The sequence below is a fragment of the Dreissena polymorpha genome, unplaced genomic scaffold, assembly GCF_020536995.1.
Source record: "Dreissena polymorpha isolate Duluth1 unplaced genomic scaffold, UMN_Dpol_1.0 chrUn095, whole genome shotgun sequence".
NCBI lineage: Eukaryota > Metazoa > Mollusca > Bivalvia > Myida > Dreissenidae > Dreissena > Dreissena polymorpha.
In genome coordinates, this window is record NW_026273409.1 from 69,001 (window position 1) to 77,625 (window position 8,625).

Below are 8,625 nucleotides of genomic sequence, written 5' to 3' on the forward strand. Positions count from 1 at the left end.
TATCACATTCTACACACTTGGCCTAACACATGATGGAACAAATTGATATGATAACTATTTACACAAAATGTTTAATGAAGAGCATAGCGTCAGCATTGCCTGTTTATGAGGCACGGTGAACGAAAAGGAAAAAAAAAAGAAACACGTTTTGAAAAAAAACTAGTATGTGATAAAAGCTCAGGAAAAAAAGAAATATATAGTTAAATATTTACATAATCACCGTACGATTAAAGGACAAAAATGTTAAAGGCAAAACTATAACGTTTCGTAATGTTTGTTCGTTTTTAGTTTTAAGCATTAACTATAATTATCCTAAACTGTTTGACAAAATAAAGACATTCCGACCAATAACAATTAACGCGTTTGCTAATACATGTTATTGATACTTTTAAAAGTGTTTCAAACCGACATATACACATGAGATTACAAAACATTTTGTATTTGATATCGGTTTTATATATTCTAATTTGAAAAAGGAACATATTTTTAGTTTCCAACTATTATATATATTCAGACCATGTTTGTTTTTTAGTTCGACATTTTCTTTGGTGAACATATATATTTGTGTATACAAGATGATTAATGTATTTTACAGACAAATTAATCATGTCTAGCTTCATGTGAACACATATTAATTATTCAAATATTGTGTCAAGTATGTTATAATGGTTCTACAAATATTGTTGGAGCCTTTGTTAAAGTTTATAACACAATGGTGTTACGTCAGAATCGCATACAACTAATTAGTTTAAAAGTATAAATTAAACTTTAAACATCGTTACACATATAATGGTATACACATTTATACTGGATGGATGTTAAAATTAATAGGTACAATTACTATTTTTTGTATAGATTTTACCTCGGTATAAGCACAAATGATGTTGTCAGACGAACGTTTTGTGAATAAATAAAACAGCAATAATAACAGTTTAGCAAAGTGAGAAACTCTAATATTATAGTTTCATATATGTTGATATTTGACATGGATAAACTTACAATCTTTTTGGAACGATGTTTTCAAAAGCATTTCAGTGTTGAACTTGTTGAAATGGATGTCTCAGTTAATGAGCGCGAGCCACTCGCTGGTTATTAATTTATCTACATCAGATATTTACAAATACATTAATACATTCCGATTAAAAGCAATACAGTCATTAAATGAAAAGTTAACAGCCTAAATTTTAAGTTTTGCATTCGACGGTCTTAGTGTGCCCAAAACAGCATTCGTACGTTCGACGTCATATCTGCAGTACATAGTACTTTGAATTAGAGTGTTCGTCGACGTATTTCAAAATATGGGAATACCACAGACATGAATAGCTTTTGCATGCATATGTATCCAATATGCTAGTACATTTCAATGTAACCTAGTGTAGAAAACGATTATGTGATTCATCACGCGGCTGAATCTCCATAGTTGCGATATTGTAAATGCGTAAATTAGTGCTGCATACATGTTCGAATTATTTCTGGGCTGAACCTTAGGTTTAATTTTCGCCGATAATTGATATATTTATATATATATATATATATATTTATATATATATATATATATATATATATATATATATATATATATATATATATATATATATATATATAATATGGCGGCATATGACGTAATGATGATCTCCTCTCTTTAAAGGTGTGGTTTAACTTATTAAAAATAAAATGCATTCATGACTACCGTATAAGCCTCACGTTTTACATAAAAAAGTAACATTTAATTTAGTTGGTGCACCAAATAATGGTTTGTCTGGTTGGAAAATACATATCTGGGAAGATACTTCCAAAGTACCAGTAACTATAGAGTAAGCTGCAAGTGAATAAGAATATTTTATTGTGTGGTGTGTTTTGTGCTGTTTTGTGTGTCGTAATGGGTTTTGTGTGTCGTAGTTTGTGGTGTATTGGGTGTTTTATCGGAGGTTGTGGTTTTAGTTGCACTGCGTTGATTATTATGTTTTGTATTGAGTGCTGTAATATGTGTTGTGTGTTGTATGGTGGTGTGTATTTTGTTTTGTATTGAGTGTTGTTGTATGTGTTGTGTTGTGTGTTGTATTATGTGTTGTGGTGACTGTTGCAAAGTGTGGTGTATTAAATGTTGCATTGTGTTGTATATTGTATGTTGTTTTGTGTGTTGTATTTGGCGTGGTATTGTGAACTGATGTGTGTGCAGTATTGTGTTGTGTGCTATTGTGTGTGCTGTTGTGTGTGCTATTATGTATGGTGTATTATGTGCTGTATTGTGTGCTGTAATGTGTCGATTGGGTTACATTTTTATTGTAGTATATGTTAAAACGTATAGTATAGCCTGTGTTGTATTGTATAAACTTAATGGTGTTGAATTGTGTGAATGTATTTTGTAATATTACGCTTGCTCTGTAATTACTTTTAATATGCATTGTATTAATTATATTAAATATTCCCAATGGACATCGTGTTACCATAAGTTAACATTGTAAAATAGTAAAAACTGTGTATTCAACATATTTAAGATTATGTCTATTATAGTTTTAATAGTTGTATTTACTAGTAAAATCAAATAACATATAAAACAGTTTTACGTTACGTGTTAAATGCACATCCTGTAGATGGTACATGCTTCAGGGCTTTATTGCGATTTTTATTGAATGTTGTATTATGTTACAAGTCGGTGTCTTTTTAAGAGAAAATGATTCCGTATCTAATCTGTTTGAATTTTTATATCATCAGAATATTCATCGCGATGTTGTAATACCAAATGAACCAGTTTCGTTTGTTTTCATACACTATTAAATTATTAATAAATTTATAAGAGAATATACGTGTCTGAAATTGTAGAATTGTACTACTATATTTTTAGCAAATATAACTTCGAAATTTATTTAAAATGGTAAACTCGATGTGTATTAGTACGACAATGTCTAGACATACCTTTTACAGATCCGTCACAAGGCAAAATCATAACTTAGGCTTAATGTGCCTTATATGTCAATAGTGGATGTGTAACGAGAAGAAGATACTCCAGTAAATACTTTAAAATGACCTATTCATCTTGTGCAACCTCAGTTACTGAGACATTTATATTATAATTTGGCTGCTTTCGCATTCAAATACTTGAAAAGAAGCCCGCTAAATCACGTTAATAAAATGTTTTTTAAACCATGACAACCACCTTTTTAATCTTCGACTAAAACATGGTTTGACACAATTTGTATGCATTAAGCGATAAATGATTTATTATCAATTTAAAACTGTACATTTATTTATCCACACATTACATCATTCGGTCGTATTAAGGTTCTTTTAATGGTATGGTAGCGTCTACATCTCGTTCGCTAATTCACCTTGGGACACGCGTTGTTCTGACAATGGAGCGAAAACGGGTTATTATTTTTCATGCGGAGTTTGCAATGACGTGTCGCAATTGTTTTCATGATACCAAAGATATCATTGACATGTCGGAATTATTAAAAAGAAGGCCACAATGGCAATGACGTGTTTTAATTGTTAACAAAAGAGAATAATACGACAGTGTCATAATAACAACTGGAAAAAACTTTTCATACCTAGATGCAATAATGTTTTAACTGTTGTCAGTACGGCAAAGCTGGCTCTGCGTTGCTCACCAGAATAAAAAGTACCATTTGGATGCGTGAAAATGTAATAAGCCCATAGTTTTGCAGTGAAGTGCTGACAATGTACTGTTCGAGACCTATAACAAAGCGCTTATCTACAAAAAATATACCAAATAATGTTGGGGCATGTTAAATTTGATAAATACAAACATAATTAAAACAATATTGTTAGAAGTTTAATGCCATATATTTTAGCTCTATTTTGAAAACTCTCAAAACGGTGATGTTTCACGGAAAACTAAATTTAAGAAAAAAAACACGCACACAATTTATAAATATTCGTTAAATTGGTCTAAATTACCCTGGTGCACACCCTGTGTGATTTTATTACACACAGTCATGATAAACTGCATATCAGCACTATAATAATATAAACGTTAGTAAATAAAAAGCTTTGCAGCGTATAAATAGTTTTGTTATTGATCAAATTATTAAACTTAATTTAAAGCGATCGATAATTCACAGCTTTAAGATTTCCTCATCGAAACATGTGATTTTGAAGATCATAAGACGTCATGACAAAATAGTTCGTCATTTTATAGAATGAGACAAAATACTGATAATACTAAAATAAATCTGACAGAGACTTACAACTTCAGCCTATTGTATGACTGTTTAATCAATACAACAACGATACAAAACGTTAACAGGAAGCGTTCACAATTAAGAAACATACTCAATGGAAAAAATGATTTGGGATATACGTATTTAAAATACGTTTATATATATTTACAATAAATATACATTACATTTGGACTTAATGTACAACATAATATTATAGTCAAGGTTAATAAATGTCATTCTTAAACATGACGTCAATTATGTGGTCAAATTTTCTAAGCACACTTTCCAGTTTGGATTCCCAACGAGTTTTCAGAAATTTAAAAAATTGTTAACTTCTATCGATTTAAACTAACGTCTAACAATATTTCTTTGCAAGATCGGATTTTAAATATGTAACCAAACCTTAATAATATAAAAACAATGAACTATCTCCGTTAATACTTGCTCAAACGGGCAAATTTACCTCAACTGACATTCCAGAGAAAGCATCAAGAGAACACTTGTAGTTAAAAGCCCGTAGTCTTAAGATAGTGAGTAACAGCCAAAACGTTAAAGATCAATACATCAATACAAACGCTAACTATCAAATATTAAAACGCAATTAAAAAATTGAATTGCCAGTACTAAGTGTTAATACGTTTGCCTGTAGCTAAACGTGCAATATTTATAGATTGGATGAAAACATTTGTAGAAATAATTGCATGGTTAATAGCTATAAAGAATATGACAAAATGAACCCGCACGTCTCTTATGTGAATTTTTTATGATTCTGTTCTTGACTCTTTTATCAATATGTTTTTTTTTGGTATAAATTGGAACACATATCGACCAGATAGTGTTCATAAAGATTGCACACATTTGTATAGAGCTGCCTGTGCAATAAAATACTACATATCTTAGATGCAATCCTCTTTTACAAGTATTCCCAGATTAGAGACAAAATAAGATAGCATCACCCATAACAAGATAGCATCACCCATAAAAAGTGGATGGTATAAAATTGGATACGCTTTACGACCTCATTTCGTTTTATTGAATAATAAAACAGAATTGTCATCTTATGAGACAATGTGTAGAATGATATTATTTTCCATTAACTGAAAAGTAATCGAAACATCCTCGTTTTATTCGCCATTAATTCATAAAATGTGTAAATATAATCGTATAATTTTTTTTTTATACGATATATGCTTTTCTGTATCTTTACAAGTGTGCTGTGGTATCATTGTGTTTGCTTGCGTAATATAAAACCCAAACTACAATTCGCATTGTCACGCGATGCAAACAAATTTCGTGCACAATAATATCTTAAAAATCTAGGTATAACGAAGACTTTCATAGTTTTAAATGTTCATTGACACATTTGTCTTGAGAAACCATTGATGTGACATGAAACATATTTATGTTCATAGAAACTAAATAAGACAAATGCCAATTTCATCTTTCAAAACAAAACTAGCAGTATTTTATACTTGGTTATGAATCTCGTATTGACTATTACTATTTGTTTTGCATTGAGTTACATTCATAATAAGTAACTGTTTTCGGTTCGTAAATTATTTACGTCATAACACCCTTTTCTGGAACATACTTTCTTTAACGCATATGTTGGGACCTGACTTGCAAGCGACAAGTACCAATCGCTCCTTTGTAAGACGGTTAGACACGAAGTAACCGTCGCGAGTGAATTCAGCAGTGATACGAATGTTTTAAAGATTGTTTTCTCTCATATGAAATCAAAAGTGAAAAAAAATCTTTTGCAGTTGACTCAGTATGTTATATATGATGGTGTTAATTAAAGAAGCTCAACGGTGACATAAACATTCCTTTGAATGTTAACTCACATACGAAAGGCTAACATCTGATATGGCTAGTTTAAGGCATTTGAAGGTATTGTTTACATATTGGAATGTTTTCATGTGTAACACGACACCAGTTAAATACGTTCAGGATGGCAAGGTTGGAAAGGAAAGTGTTACTAAGTGTATACCGATCTGGAAAGCGAAAGACACGTGAAAACTCGCCTTTAAAAGTTTCCGTTCCTAGATGGCAACATCCCTAAAGGTCCTTCCTATGGTATTTACATATCGCAGTTGGTACGTTACGCCAGAGCATGTTCATATATTAAAGATTTTAATGATCGTAATCTTATATTAACAAAGAAATTGCTAAAACAAGACTTTTTGTATCATAACCTAAGAAGTAAATTCGCTAGATTTCACACAAAGTATGGTGATTTAATTTCAAAATATATGTTTCTTTAAAATGGCATTTAAAAAATGGAATTTTCCATCCATCATTTTATGGAGATGTTTTGAAACGTGTCCGCAAATTAAATATGTTAACAAAAATGTTCATATTAAACTTTTCAATTTAATAAACTTGTTTTTATCAAAAGGATATGATGCTGTTGTACTTTAAAACACATGCTTGATGGTTTTTGATTCACTATATCTTTCTTCTATTAAAATTTGGAATCATTAATGATATGGGCATTTTTCACATTTGAGAATAATTGTGTCTTTGTGTCGTATGCACAATTCTGCATGAAAACTACATTTAGACTCACATCTTACATTAAATCATTTCTGTCGTCAGTTGTCAAAACACCTATATACTGTTTGCTTCCAATAATGTCGCTTTAATGGAATTACCATTTATATACATTTGATTCATAATATTTAATAACCTTAACTTGTTTCATTAGTAGTTCAATTTTGCAGTACCGCCCCATTAATATTTTTATTTTTACTTTACAGTATTGCCCCTGGATTTTGTTTACGTCATTGTGTCTTCGCTTGTCAATTGCGTCATACCTCTTTTTCTGTTCCTGGGTACATTGATTTTTGTGACGTTATACGACCAACTTTCCCAGTTGTAATCTACATGCATAGGTCATTGGGTTTTATTATTTCATTTTAATTTTCTCTGTGACAGGCGTTTCTTGTTAAATTTATTTGTTAGCAATACATAAACAACCAAGCAATGTAATATGGAACTTTTACACCCATTATTGCTACTCCTGCCTGTATTTGTGAGATGATGATCTGAAATCTAAACTTTATGATGCTATATTTTTAAAGCTTTTTCTATAAAGAAGGAATGTAGTTGACACTTGTTTATAGTTTTATTCCATCGTTCCTCAAAAAGTTGTAATTCTGTTGCTCTGGTATATTCAATACCATTGGGTAATTAAATGGTAATTAAATTGAATGCGTTTTCCTTCCCTTTTAGTAATGTTTAATTTGATTTACAATGCTATGAGGTTAAATTTTATTTACACTGAAATGTTGACCGTTCCAAGGCGGTGACCGCAGCTTTATTTTTTATTTGTGTTTATGTTGTTTTGTATTGTGCTGTACTGTCTGTTTTGTACTGATTTGGCAATCGGTCACTTGCCTTAAATAAAGGACCTTCTAATTGTTTATAATAATAATTCAATACTAGAGTTTTACTTCTTTATATTTAAAAAAAAGAAAGGTTGCATGTCAATACCACGTCAGTTTAACACAAAAGGATGACATATACGCGCACTATAAGTGGAATGAAAAACCAAACAGAGTAAAGCAGGTTCGATTATATTAGAAGGTGGATGAGACAAAAATACTACTGTAAGTGCGATTCGAAATACCTGACGCGAGTTAAGAATGTGCATACCAGTGGGTAGTTCGAAGTGCGCACTAATACATAAACTGATGATTGAAAATATTAACATTTAACTCGTTTTGTAACAGCGATTGCGGTACATACATGTAACTCTGATGTGATATTTGTTTGGACGATCTTATTTAAAATGCGTAATATTATTTTTTAAATGTTTATTTTAAGACGAATTCTTAATAATTCGATTACTTGGTTTCCGCAATTTGAAGACCATTGTGCTGTAAGTTTGCTTGATTCCGTTTTATAAACCTGAATTTATTGACACGTGTTTCTTACTTAAAATCCGATCAAAATTTGTTTATTGTTTTTATTTCTATCTGTTTCATTTGTTTATTATACGAACATTGACCCAGTACTAAGAGGAACGGCGTCCACAAATATATAATTTTCATAAAACGAAAAGAATATCAAAACATAAAAAATAATTTTACTGATAACAACAGAGGAAAACGTAATGAAAACTATTAACTGACTTACAGATATCAGAGCATTTCAAAGCTTCACGTGTGGCCACATGGTGCGTTTTCCATTCAAGCCACTGATACTATACTTGACCTATGTCAAAAAGCTTCGAACAGCACGTATTCTGTTTCATGATGTATTTATGAACGATAAGTATGGGAAAATAATGTGTTTTTATTTGGATATGGTTGAATATGTATTTCCCTTTGAAGTCAATGCAACACTGACAGTATCTTACCCAGCACTAAATTACTCGAATCAATACATTATCGTTACACATATATAGCAATGTTTTTGTAAATGTAAAGTTATGTCT